This window comes from Oncorhynchus nerka, linkage group LG12, assembly GCF_034236695.1.
Source record: "Oncorhynchus nerka isolate Pitt River linkage group LG12, Oner_Uvic_2.0, whole genome shotgun sequence".
Taxonomy (NCBI): domain Eukaryota; kingdom Metazoa; phylum Chordata; class Actinopteri; order Salmoniformes; family Salmonidae; genus Oncorhynchus; species Oncorhynchus nerka.
Genome location: NC_088407.1, coordinates 73,262,902 through 73,278,358, shown reverse-complemented (window position 1 = coordinate 73,278,358; position 15,457 = coordinate 73,262,902).

The window sequence follows — 15,457 nt, the reverse complement described above, 5'->3', positions numbered from 1 at the left end:
TACAGTCAGCTGAGCGCTCCACACACACCAGACATGGGTTCAATTACTATTTGAAATTGTTCAAATACTTTGACCGTTTGCTGTAGCCTGCCTGGTGGCAGGGTAAGGTTGACAGTTTTGGGGCTTTCGGTTGGTTCCATTGGAACCGGAACCCTCAATCAAGCAGAGCTAAAGTGTTTCAAACTATTTGGAATAGTGTTTGAACCCAGGTCTCACACACACACACACACACACACACACACACACACACACACACACACACACACACACACACACACACACACACACACACACACACACACACACACACACACACACACACACACACACACACACACACACACACACACACACACACACACACACACACAGCCTGTCAATACGCACAGGTGATGTTGCCACTCAGTCAGCCAGATCAAACACCACAGCTACAACTACATTCCTCCTCTCAAACTAACAGGATTACTGTACTCAATACTGCTGGGCCAGCCAAACTTAACACCCTTTGTTAATGCCATGCCGGCTGCATGAGAAAATGAACAACATTGACGTCACTGGGGTTTGAGACGTTAAGGGACTTTTGTGTGAATGTATTGAGTAAACCTGACTCAGGTTGTGGATTGTTTTCAAAGCGAGGAGAAAGGACATCAGGGGATGTCACATCATGGATTACTACATCATCAGCCAAGGAGTGAGAGAGAGACTTCTGTGATATAAACATGAGCTTCATTACAATAAGCTTTTCAGCCTTGTCTGGTTGGAACAAGAAGGGCTTTTAACAAGACATACAGAGGCTATGTCCCAAATGGCACTTTATTCCTTATAAAGTGCACTGCTTTTACCCAGAGCCCAATGGGCAATGGTCAAAAGTAGTGCACTATGTAGGGAATAGAGAGCCATTTGGGATGCTCCCAGAAAGTGACCGAAGGCAAAAGATCAGTCAGAGAACACTAATGGCTCCCTGTGGTCTTCTTATCTAAGAAGACATCAGTAGTTTAGAGTTGTGCTGTTCACAGTGCACTTAGTTACCATAAATGGCATTCTTTAGACCAAGTAAAACCAGGAAAACCCATGTCAGGTCAGTAGACTGTTACAGAAGCCACATGCTGTTTACATGATTATGCTGTAAGTCATGACGATTATGCAATTTGGGTCAAAGCCCTTTGTGTGGTACAAATTAATTTTCTACAGCTTTTCAGCTGTATGTCTACCTCTATGTCCTAACGCGGTATCTAGTCATGTGGCTGACGGTTGGCTTTTTACATGAGTGTTGTTCTCATCAGCAAGGCTTGTACATGACCTTCTACACAAAGCTCAGGCAGCTTCACACTACTACAGTTGAAGTCGGAAGTTTACATACACCTTAGCCAAATACATTTAAACTCAGTTTTTCACAATTCCTGACATTTAATCCTAGTAAAAATTCCCTGTCTTAGGTCAGTTAGGATCACCACTTTATTTTAAGAATGTGAAATGTCAGAATAATAGTAGAGAGAAGGATTTATTTCAGCTTTTATTTCTTTCATCACATCCCAATGGGTCAGAAGTTTACATACACTTAATTAGTATTTGGTGGCATTGCATTTAAATTGTTTCACTTGGGTCAAACGTTTCAGGTAGCCTTCCACAAGCTTCCCACAATATGTTGGGTGAATTTTGGCCCATTCCTCCTGACAGAGCTGATGTAACTGAGTCAGGTTTGTGGGTCTCCTTGCTCACACACACTTTCAGTTCTGCCCACAAATCCACACATTTTCTATGAGATTGAGGTCAAGGCTTTGGGATGGTCACTCCAATACCTTGACTTTGTTGTCCTTAAGCCATTTTGCCACAACTTTGGAAGTATGCTTGGTGTCATTGTCCATTTGGAAGACCCATTTGCGACCAGGCTTTAACTTCCTGACTGATGTCTTGAGATGTTGCTTCAATATATCCACATAATTTTCCTTCCCTCATGATGCCATCTATTTTGTGAAGTGCACCAGTCCCTCCTGCAGCAAAGCACCCCCAGAACATGATGCTGCCACCCCGTGCTTCACAGTCGGGATGGTGTTCTTCAGCTTGCAAGCCTCAACTTTTTCCTCCAAACATAACGATGGTCATTATGGCCAAACAGTTCTATTTTTGTTTCATCAGACCAAAGGACATTGCATTTATACTTCCGTACTACTGTTTGTACAGATGAACGTGGCACCTTCAGGCGTTTGGAAGTTGCTCCCAAGGATGAACCAGACTTGTGGAGGTCTACAATTTTTTTTCTGAGGTCTTGGCTGATTTTTTAAAGATTTTCCCATGATGTCAAGCAAACAGGCACTGAGTTTGAAGGTAGGCCTTGAAATACATCCACAGGTACACCTCCAATTGACTCAAATTATGTCAATGAGCCTATCAGAAGCTTCTAAAGCCATGACATAATTTTCTGGAATTTTCCAAGCTGTTTAAAGGCACAGTCAACTTAGTGTATGTAAACTTCTGACCCACTGCAATTGTGATACAGTGAATTATAAGTGAAATAATCTGTCTGTAAACAATTGTTGGAAAAATCACTTGTGCATTCACAAAGTAGATGTCCTAACTGACTTGCCAAAACTATAGTTTGTTAACAAGAAATTTGTGGAGTGGTTGAAAAACGAGTTTTAATGACTCCAACCTAAGTGTATGTAAATTTCCGACTTCAACTGTACCTTCACTAGGCATGCCCTGACTGCAGAGCAGAGCAGAGCAGAGCAACGTCCCCCTAAACCACCAACCAACATCAAATGGAGCCGTGGTCAAAAGCATCCTCAAAGCCAACTTGTTATCTCCTCTCTTCTCCATGAAGGCTCTGATTGCATGTAAATGAAGAGAAGAGTCCTGTTGAGACCAACCCCCCCTCACCCCTCCTCCCTCCCACCCCACCCCAGAGGCCTATATAACCTCTCGGAGGCCCCCTCTACTCCCTCCAGGGTGCAGACAACCCCTCCCTAGCCGACCAAGGCACAACCCTCAGCTTCCTGATGATACACCAGGGAGTGGCTGGGTAAAAACCTATTAAAAAGACAATGTGCTTCACCATAATCACTTACAACCCCCGCTCATCTCCTCTATCCCTCCCTCTCTCCTGTATCTCAGACAACAGGCCTGCAGCAGCATTCTAGCCAGAGGTCAACCAAGGTGCTCATTTAAATAGAGACGTATTCATCCATTTTCTTGAGTTATGACCTGTCTGATGGAGCCATCACTTCCTAGTGCCAATTCCACCTAAAGCAACCAGCCCCTGTTATTGATCACTGCTCTCGCTCTTTTCTCTCTCTGTCTTTGAGGATAAAGAGTAAACACAGCAACTATATAGATAGAGTAAAAATAAGTGAAAACCCCTGTTTGCACAGCAGTTTTGGCAAGAACATCTAAGCGAACGCTTACAAAGAAAGTTACAGTGGTTGGCCAACCAGACTTTCATTGTGTTCCGCAAGTTTCAACATTACGGTTTGAAAAGCCACAACTAATAACTTATACAAATTGACTCATATATGTCATAATATGCGGGAATATATGACTTTAATTATCTCTGGTTCCTTTTGATATCTTCATCTGATAGCTCAACCAGCGGGGAGATAAAGACCATAAAGACATGTCGGCGGATGTTGTGGTTTTTGGGGACGGGACGTCACTCGTCTGGGGTTTTAGGTCTGTTATCCATCTCATCCTGTGATTCACAGACTCAATCTATCCATCATATCTTATCTCCGTTTCCTCCCATTAAGTTTATGGATGCTGACACTGTTTAAAGATCAATGTGAGAAAGACAGACTAGCTGCAGGCCCAGGGAGAGAGAGAGGAGCCGACCGGCGGGGCCAAAGCTGCCTCTGTAAAGAGCTTTCTTAGGTCTCTCTTTCCCACTCTGGCCTCTTTCCCTCTCTCTCACGCTCTCTCTCTCTCAGCCCTCCCTCTCTCTCTCAGGCCTCCCTCTTTCTCCCTCTCTCCCAGGCCTCTCTCTCGCTTTCGCTCTGTGAGCAGGGCTGGGCCCATTCCTATCCCTCCGAGGCAAACCCATTGAAGTTAGACAGACAGTGAAAACCATCCACTAAGCCCGTGTTAAGCAAACACAGGGCTGTAATTAGTGACAGAAGGGCCCATCAGCTCAGTGGGTAGCTGTGAGAGGCCAGGGAGAAAAGCCAGGGCAACGGCGAAGACATGAGCTTCTAGATGAGTAGCGCAATCATGGGTCCATGTTGAAGAGACAAAGACAAAGTCTTCTCATACTTTGTTGATTTCAAAAAATGAGGGTCTGCTATACAACTTTATGGAAAGTGGTGTTGGGGGAAAAACATTATAAAATCCATGTACACAAACAACAAGTATGCGGCCTCACCCTACTAGAATCTGAAGTGAAATGTCTACTCTTTGCTGATGATCTGGTGCTTCTGTCCCCAATCAAGGAGGGCCTACAGCAGCACCTAGATCATCTGCACAGATTCTGTCAGACCTGGGCCCTGACAGTAAATCTTAGTAAAACAAAAATAATGGGGTTCCAAAAAAGGTCCAGTTGCCAGGACGACAAATACAAATTCCATCTAGGCACCATTGCCCTACAGCACACAAAAAAACATACATTCCTCGGCCTAAACATCAGCGCCAGAGGTAACTTCCACAATGCTGTGAACAAGCTGAGAGACAAGGCAAGAAGGGAATTCTATGCCATCAAAAGAAACATACATTTCGATGTACCAATTAGGATCTGGCAAAAAATACTTGAATCAGTTATAGAACCTATTGCCCTTTATGGTTGTGAGGTCTGGGGTCCGCTTAACAACCAACCATTCACAAAATGGGACAAACACCATATTGAGACTCTGCATGCATAATTCTGCAAAAACATCCTCAGTGTACAACTTAAAACCTCAAATAATGCATGCAGAGCAGATGCCCATTTGTCAAAATCCTAAAAGGAAGCGATTCCCAAACCTTCCATAACAAAGCCATCACCTACAAAGAGATGAACCTGGAGATGAATCCCCTAAGCAAGCTGGTCCTGTGGTTCTGTCCAGAAACACAAACAGACCCCATAGAGCCCCAGGATAACAATACAATTAAACCCAACAAAATCATGACAAAACAAAAAGATAATTACTTGACACATTGGAAAGTATTAGAAAACAAACAGAGCGCACTAGAATGCTATTTGACCCTAAACAAAGAGTACACTGTGGCAGACCATCATAACAACACTGTATATAGACATCATTTGACATCTGAAATGTCTCTATTCTTTTGGAACTTGTGAGTGTAATGTTAACTGTTCATTTTTTATTGTCTATTTCACTTGCTTTGGCAATGTAAACATATGTTTCCCATGCCAATTATGCCCCATAAATTGAATTGAATTGCAGAGAGAGAGAGAGAGAGAGAGAGAGAGAGAGTCCGTATCACAGCTCAGACCCAGACACACCATCACACACACACCCCCACGCCTACACACACTCACACACACTATACCCAGGCAAATGGCTTGTCAACGTCATCAACACCTTCAAAAGATGCTCCAATTTTGGTTCAGTTTCTCTAATCTTCTAGACTACAGTTCCTCGTGTGAACAGTGAGCTCCTGACTGGGAAATGATCGAGGGTCTTCAGGAATATTACTTCTAGAAAAGGGACTGATTTTCCTTTCCAATGATATGCATCTTACTTCTTCTGTAGTGCACTACTGTTGATCTCAACATGAGTAGTTCACTATGTAGGGAAAAGGTGTCATACGACAAAGTGTCACCATTTCAATTTTTTATCTTATCTTTTTCATTTTTTGAATTTAACCTTTATTTAACCAGGAAAAGCCCATTGAGTCTCTTTTTTTTTTTTAACACATTTTCAATGGATAAGCCACCAGATGTGACAATGCTAATGTTCTCTGGCAGAGTTCTAGCTCTGTTAAAGGTCATGAATTTAGTTTTTGGTACATTCAAGACCAGTTTGATACCATAAAGGGAGGCCTGCAGTGACTGAAAAGCAGTCTGGAGCTCTTCAACAGCCTGAACCAGAGAAGGTGGACATGAATATATGACTGCATCATCTGCATATAGATGCAACTTTTCTGGTTACATCCCATTTCCCAAATCATTCATAAAAATTGAGAACAACACAGAAGCTAAAATGGAACCCTGGGGCACACCTCTATTAATGTCAAGAAAGCTAGACTTGTGATTGTCAGTATATACACATTGTGTTCTGTCAGAAAAGAAAATCTAGTCTAGCTAGCAACAATTCATGGTCAACTGAATCAAAGTCCTTTGATAAATCCAAAAACAGAGCAGCACAATGTTGCTTTTTATCAAGTGCATTAATGATGTCATTTGCCACTGCCATAGCTGCAGTTGTGGTGCTATGCACTTATATAAAGCCAGACTGGAGGTCTTTAACTCTGCATTGTTGGAAAAGGACCCATAAGTAAGCATTTCACAGTTAGCCTACACCTGTTGTCTGTGGAGCATGGGACAAATGGAATTGGATTTGATTAAAAGGGTAGAAGTAATCCCCTTCCTCTGCTGCCAGTTCAGCTCCCAGACAGACTGTGCTTCTTAGTGTGAACTAGTGATTGGGACGTAATGATGACTGAACAAATCACCAGCAGCAGGCTGAGGGGGTTCACGTAGCATTGTATCTCCTCCAGGGTTACTGATACTAGCCAGTGTGGCTGGATGTGCATGTGGATACATAACAGGTTTGAATCTAAAATGGCATCCTATTCCCTATTTAGAGCTCTATGGCCCTGGTTGAATTTAGTGCACTACATAGGGAATAGAGTTCCATTTGTGACGTGCTTTAACACAGGGTTACTGATACCCGGTAGTGTGGCTGGATGTGTATGAATAATACATCTGTGATAAGACATAGAGTCATAGGGGTAGCTGGGTAGCTAGCCTAGGGTCCTCGGCAGTCCTGTCTGCTGGCTGCTGTGGCTTTGACATGCCTTTTATTACATGCCTGTCAGGCATCTGCTACCTACCTAACAGTTCAACTGTAAAACAGTAACAGTAACAATAACTATAGATCCTGACACATTTTTCCAAAGCCTGCAGGCTTACTACAGACATACTACAGGCAGTCTACAGGAGGTCTAAAGGCTCCCTACAGGAGGTATACATGCAGTCTACAGACAGTCTACAGGCTCCCTACAGGAGGTATAGAGGCAGTCTATAAGAAGTCTACAGGCAGTCTATAGGAAGTCTACAGGAGGTCTACAGACAGTCTACAGGAAGTGTACAGGAGGTCTACATGCAGTCTACAGACAGTCTACAGGCTCCCTACAGGAGGTATTTGAGGCAGTCTATAAGAGTTCAACAGGCAGTCTACAGGCTCCCTACAGGAGGTATATAGGCAGTCTACAGTAAGTCTACAGGATGTCTACAGTAGGTCTACAGCCAGTCTACAGGAGACCTACAGGCAGTCTACAGGAGGTCTACAGGCTCCCTACAAGAGGTCTAGAGTCAGTCTATAAGAGGTCTACAGGCAGTCTACAGTAGGTCTACAGGCTCCCTACAGGCAGTCTACAGGCGGTCTACAGGCAGTCTACAGGAGGTCTACAGGCAGTCAACAGGAGGTCTACATTAAGTCTACAGGCTCCCTACAGGAGGTCTACAGGCAGTCTACAGGAAGTGTACAGGAGGTCTACAGGCAGTCTACAGGAAGTGTACAGGAAGTATACATGCAGTCTACAGACAGTCTATAGGCAGTCTACAGGCTCCCTACAGGAGATATAGAGGCAGTCTACAGGAAGTCTACATGCAGTCTACAGGAGGTCTACAGGCTCCCTACAAGAGGTCTACAGGCCCCCTACAAGTGGTCTACAGGCAGTCAACAGTAGGTCTACAGGCTCCCTACAGGCAGTCTACAGGCAGTCTACAGGAGGTCTACAGGCAGTCAACAGGAGATCTACATGAAGTCCACAGGCTCCCTACAGTAAGTAGGTCTACAGGCTGTCTACAGGCAGTCTACAGGAGGTCTACAGGCAGTCAACAGGAGGTCTACACGAAGGTCCACAGGCTCCCTACAGTAGGTCAACAGGAGGCCTCAGTGAGTTATTTTCAGAAGCACTGCATTTCCAATGAGAATATTGAATATGTTTCAAGACTAGAAAAACAACCTTTGGACGGGTTGATGTTGACAAGCCAGTGGCCAGGGGATAATGTGACTAGATCAAAGCCTTTCTTGGTCCTTCTCGTGACGACAGCAGCTAGCAATGCTATGCGCTACATTCGTTGACAGACATGGGGGACAGATACTGGGGGACAGACACTGGGGGACAGACACTGGGGGACAGAAGAAGGTTCCAGTTTATTGTCACTGAGCATCTTAACATTGAGAGCTAGAAATAGACTACAGCTGTGTCTTTTCCTACCAAGGAGATAATAAAACCCTGATTGACTATAATGAAGACATGCACTTTCCACTCCCCATTTGCTTTTATAGTGAACAGCAGTGGTGCGTGGGTAAAGTCACATATTAGCCATAATTACAACCAATGTGTTGTGATAATTGCGTTGTTTCCTCTATAACCTGTTAGTTCATATGCCTTGCCACTGTGATATATAGGCCAAAGGTCGAATAAATAAATTCAACTACACCTTTGTTTCATCACAAAACTGGAGAGCAACATCTGTCCGGTGGAGTCCAAGAAGCATATAGCGTGTAACAAACAGTCACATGACCTACAGCATGGTCACATGACCTACAGCATGGTCAATCAAGTTAATGGTTCCTACATTTTCGGACTACTAAAGAATTATTAAGTCGCAAAGAAAATGAGCTGCCTCCACTATTCCAACACCATTTCAACATCAACATCATCAAATCACCTATTGTATGTTTAGTCTAATACAGTGACAACTAAAAGATTCCAAAAGCAATTTAGTCCAATCAACATAAACTAAATATAATGTGACTGTCCAGCTTTTTGTTGTTCTAGGCTACAGTACCTGGCTAAAATGCTTGCTCCCTAGCCTAACATCCTTTCATGGGCAACGATTACCCAGCTAGTTAACATTAGCCTTCTACATCTAGCTACATATTGAATTTCCATCCTCTCAGGTCAGAGGCACAATGTTATGAATTAATGGTTGGATCAGAATCCCCGTTATAATCATTGGCCAGTACAGACAATTAAGTAAAACCACAAGTCCAAATCCCTACCTCCATCCATGGCTAATTTAGGAAAGCACACATTTTAGCTAGCTAGCTAGCCACCGGAGGACAATAACACCATGAGATGCAACAATTCACCTTTAATTCTGTCAATTACTTTTGGCTTTTGATGTGATTGTTGTGAAGTCAAATCCAAACTGTCTTCCCTTGACAGTTTTTTTGGTGCGCCAGGACCATTCACAGATTAAATCACTCAGTTTAGATCAACGCAGATTGGCTGTAATTGTATACTTTTTTAAAATCAAGTTCTTTCTGGCTTCCCTTGCATTCAATGCTACAGGTGGCAACAATATCATACTATTTTTTGACCAGACAGCATCAGATCTACACATACAGAGACAGAAGGGTGCCGTTTCATTCACTCAGATGTTTTCTCCGGCGAGATGCATTCAGCTTCTTGCGAATTGAAGGAAAATGATGAGACACAGAGAGACGAAAGATTCCTTTTTTTATAGTCTGGATTCCCTTGGCATCCATGAATACACACCACTGCTCTCGCTGTGCTACAAACATCATCAATTTGGACAAATGTCATCAGTTTGGGCACCAGACGTGTCCGTAAATCCTCTTCACAGTTTTACAGCTAATCTCATGCTATTTAACACATTTTGTCATGAGGCTGAAAGAAAATGTTGCTGTTTTAGAGCTAATTTCCTACTATTCTATATATTTTGTAGTTTTAAGGCTAATTTATTGTAAGAAAACGTTTTAATCATGACACCAATGTGTTCATATGCTATCTGGGGGGCCGACCTCCGGGGGGAGTCAGTGAAGGCTGCTCTTAATGACAGGCAGCATAGAAAGCTTTAAAATACTGACTTGACTGGGAAGTCTAAGTCCTTGGCTTGGAAACAAGATTTTTTCAGTTGCAGGGCACCCATACAGCAGACAGAAGATGTCATGATTTTCCGCCTGCTATAGTTATCATTTCTGAATCAATCCTCAACAATAGCCTCTCATTAAAGGACAGAGATATACTATAGACAGAGATGTCCTTCCCTGTACACCAGCTGGTCCCCAGCAGTCAGCATACACAACATGCCTCAGAGCCACAGGCCATCCGATAATCATCTCTCTCCCTCCTTCCCCAGGTCCACATCAAACCCCCTTTGGGACCCTTTTGCTCTAAATCCGTGCAGTCTCAGTGTGCGTGTGTGTTCCTACCAGTTGTCTAGGTATTAAGTTATCCAATGTGGCCCTGCTGTGACCTGGGAGTCAGGCCCCTGTCTAAAAGGCCAGCATTCTGCCTGCTTCCCAAATTACCCCCTATTCCTATACGGCTCTGGTCAAAAGTAGTGCACTATGTAGGGAATAGGATGCCAATGGAATGCAGCATTCTGTTTCATCTCTGAGAGTCATTAGGCCCTGGAGGGCTGGATGGCCACCATAGACCATGGCTAAATCAACACAGGCCGGATGCCACACATAGCCCACAGTCTTGAACTATCTCTCAGGCCCTCAATCTCCGTTTTCTCTGAGGAGACTGTTGACCTTGAGCTACGGCTACTGAAGTGAACATGCCCCACCTCCACACTAGCTACTTGAAGTACTGAGCTAGTCTGAACAAAGGTTATGATAAATCAGTGGAAATTGGTAATGATAGAAAGCCAGTAACTTCAACTATGAGAATTAATAACATTCACTTACACCAAGAACACCACCTTGATTAAGTCTTCCGATGGTTGCCAAGCCATGAAATGTTTTGAGGGCGCTTGTCGGCCATCTGTATAGAGTGAAGTGATGGTCACCTGATAGGTCACCTGACTAGGAGAGTATCTTGGTTCCGATCATTGGCGTTCTTGATATGCTCACGTTGAAGGATTCATAACATTTCCGGATAGGAAAGGTGATAGAAACTCTCCTAAATTACTGCAACAACAAGGTTTTGATGACGATAATATGATAATCTACAAATACATTACAAAAAATATAACATTTCCCTAGCTGTGTGTCATGGTCCTACAGCTGGACTCATTAAAGCAGTACAAGTTCACGATTAGTTACATGCATTTCTGATCTAGTCGCATGGTATTTGTTTTTATTGCATCATAAAGCTACTGTACGTGGGTCAGTGTTATTGCTATCTGAGCCACAAAAATGAAAGCTTCTTTGGAAGGACATTGTTGTGGCTGGGATTGAACTCTTTATGAACCAGTTACAGGGAATGTAATGATATGTGGTTGATACTAATTGCACAACTGTATACTCACTTTTCCTTGAGCAAGGCACTTAACCCTCATTTGTTCATGGGGCGCTGTACTTCTATAGCTGACCTTGTAAAACAACACATTTCACTGTACTTATCCGGTGTATGTGACAAGAAAACATTTTAATTTTTTTTACTCTGCATGAATACTCGTAAATGACTTATTTTACAGCCTAGAAATAGCACAAAGAAATGACGAGACATATAGTTGTAGAAAACCGAACTTGAGATTTGTACAAAATGTTAGTTTTAGACTCTAGTTAGACTTAGGACACACATTGTTCTCAACATCTCTTGGCTGTCTTCAGGCGTTTGGACTCTGACAACAGAACAATTAAACTAATAAACTAGTTCTTATACACATGCAATGTACTATATAATGTAAAGACATTATTATACATATATTTTTCTGCATAGCTTATGACATAATGTAACCTTACAGAAACCTTTTATGACACGATGCATAGTTATTATGGACAAATCCTTTATCCAAAATGGCACCCTATTTCCTATGCAGCGTACTACATTTGACCAGGGCCAAAGTAGTGCACAACATACCTATACGCTATAAAGTGTACTGATAATCACTTGACTGGTCAAAAGTAGCAACATAGGGAATAACAGTGCACCATTTGGGTCTCAGCCATGGTTTCATAAATGAGTTTGCCTCCATCAAGCATGACCTTTGGAATCATTTACAGCCAGAAACAAATCCATTTTTCCCAATGTAACAGTCATGTGTTGTTGGTTGGGCCGGGATCTCATAAGAGATGTGGAAGTTTAAACAAGCATATTAAAGTGACTGGGATGAAAGCTAACCCAAAGCAGCAATGATCCTGTTATCTATTCTGAACACACGTTCGCACGCATGCCCGACACACTCCCACATGCTACCTTGAATTTCATTTCTGCAGGGTAGCGAGAAAGAGGCAGAGGGTCACTGGAAAACTACATATTGCATGTATCATTGCCTAACTCCACGTTGTTATATAGATATGAAATATTCAACATGTAAGCTGGATGATATTTGCCCTGAGGACATGGTGCCGACATTAATCTGTAGGTCAAACGTGAATGCATGATGTACTATCAATACTGCTGCCATTTGTGCATATCCTCGCACTTCCTATAAATACTCTATACAATTTTCTGTAGCTAATTCATTCCCAGACAGCGCCTGAAAACTTCTTTTTACGTCTTTCCTCCCACCTCTTGCAGCCAGGCAAGGTTGTGGATTGGAATATTGAGCATATTGAGTCTGAGAGGGTTGATTGCTGAGGTGTCAAAGACACAGACATGGTATCCTGTTAGCACTGACGTGATCAGTGAGTTTAGTGCTTGAGCGAGAGACAAACACACCAAATATAGAGAGCATCTGGGCACAAACACAGACAGGACTGTGATATGGCCCAATATGTGGAGTGAAAACACTATTAGTTTAGGCATTTGTGAATCTGAAGCAACGCTTCAGTACTGGAGATTCTAGAAAGATCTAAATTCTGAACAAAAATGTAAATGCACTATGTAAAGTGTTGGTCCCATGTTTCATGAGAAGCTAAATTAAAGATCCCCAAAATGTTCCATATGCACAAAAAGCTTATTTGCTCAGATTTTGTGCACAAATCTGTTAGTGAGTATTTCCACATTGCCAAGATAATCCATCCACCTGACAGCTTATTAAACAGCATGGTCATTACACAGGTGCACCTTGTGCTGGGGGAAAGAAAAGGGCACTCTAAAACGTGCAGTTTTGTCACACAACACAAAGTCGACCAGAGCTGTTGCCACATAATTGAATGTTAATTTCTCTACCATAAGCCGTCTACAAGGTAGTTTTAGAGAATTTGGCAGTACGTCCAACCGACCTCCGCAGACCATGTGTAACCACGCCAGTCCAGGACCTCCACATCCGGAATCTTCACCTGCAGGATCGTTTGAGACCAGCCACTCAGACAGCTGATGAAAATGAGGAATATTTCTGTCTGTAATAAAGCCCTTTTGTGGGGAAAAACATATTCTGATTGGCTGGGCCTGGATCCCCAATTGGTGGGCCTCTGCCGAGTAATAGATTAGGGCCTAATTTATTTATTTCAATTTACTTTTTATTTTTTATCTAACCTTTATTTAACTGGGCAAGTCAGTTAAGAACAAATTCTTATTTACAATGACGGCCTACCCTGGCCAAACCCGGACATCGCTGGGCCAATTGTGCGCAGCCCTGATTTCCTTTTCTGACTATAACTCAATAAAATCATTGAAATTGTTGCATGTTTTTGAATGCCTCAATTACGATGGCGCCGGAGGGGAGGTCTGCCGTCTTATCACCTCTTAACCAACCATGCTATTTTGTTTGTTTTTTCACGCTGTTTGTAACTTGTTTTGCACATAATGTTGCCGCTTCCTTCTCTTATGACCGAAAAGAGCTTCTGGACATCAGAACTGCGATTACTCACCTCAAACTGGATGAAGAGTTCTTCTTCAATGAGTCGGATGGGAGGGATATACTACTACAGACAGCCGATCAGGCCCACATCCCCGTGATTTGCTGGGGTAGGAAACAGAGATTTAGTGGAAAAAGATCAGGGTGCCTTGTGAGGATCAGGCGACGACTGGCTAATCTGCCCCGCTGGAAAATAAATAGGACGAGCTGAAAGCACGTATATCCTACCAACGGGACATTAAAAACTGTAATATCTTATGTTGCTTCTGGAAGTGGTGCTGGAGGGCCAGCAGGAGGCACTCTTTCCTCTGGTCTAAAAAAAATATCCCGATGCCCCAGGGCAGTGATTGGGGACATTGCCCTGTGTAGGGTGCCGTCTTTCGGATGGGACGTTAAACGGGTGTCCTGACTCTCTGAGGTCATTAAAGATCCCATGGCACTTATCGTAAGAGTAGGGGTGTTAACCCCGGTGTCCTGGCTAAATTCCCAAGCTGTCCATCATGGTCACCTAATCATCACCAGCTTACAATTGGCACATTCATCCCCCTCCTCTCCCCTGTAACTATTCCCCAGGTCCTTGCTGTAAATGAGAACGTGTTCTCAGTCAACTTACCTGGTAAAATAACGGTAAAAAAAATAAATGTTTCACAGAGTCGTGGCTGAACAATGACATTAAGAACATACAGCTGGCGGGTTATACACTCCATCAGCAGGACAGAACAGCAGCCTCTGGTAAGACAAGAGGAAGGAGCCTATGCATATATGTGAACAACAGCTGGTGCATGATATCTAAGGAAGTCTCAAGGTTTTACTCGCCTGAGGTAGAGTATCTCATGATAAGCTGTAGACCACACTATCTACCGAGAGAGTTTTCATCTGTATTTTTCGTAAAGGTCTACAAACCACCACAGACCGATGCTGGCACTAAAACCACACTCAATGAGCTGTATAAATCTATAAGCAAACAGGAAAACGCTCATCCAGACGCGGCACTCCTAGTGGCCAGGGACTTTAATGCAGGGAATCTTAAATCAGTTTTAGCTCATTTCTATCAGCATGTTAAATGTGCAACCAGAGGGAAAACAATCTAGACCACCTTTAATCCACACAGAGTACAAAGCTCACCCTCCATTTGGCAAATCTGACCATAACCTATCCTCCTGATTCCTGCTTGCAAGCAAAAATTAAAGCAGAAAGCACCAGTGACTCGGTCTATAAAAAAGTGGTCAGATGAAGCAGATGCTAAACTACAGGACTGCTTTGCTAGCACAGACTGAAATATGTTCCGGGATTCTTCCGATGGAATTGAGGAGTACACCACATCAGTCACTGGCTTTATCAAGTGCATTGAGGATATCATCCCCACAGTGAATGTACGTACATACCCCAAACAGAAGCCATGGATTACAGGCAACATTCACTCTGAGCTAAAGGTTAGAGCTGCCGCTTTCAGGGAGCGGGACTCTTGCCCGGAAGCTTATAAGAAATCCCGCTATGCCCTCCGACGAACCATCAAACAGGCAAAGCTTCAATACAGGACTAAGATCGAATCGTACTACACCGGCTCCGCCACTCATCGGATGTGGCAGGGCTTGCCAACTATACCAGACTACAAAGGGAAGCACGGCCGAGAGC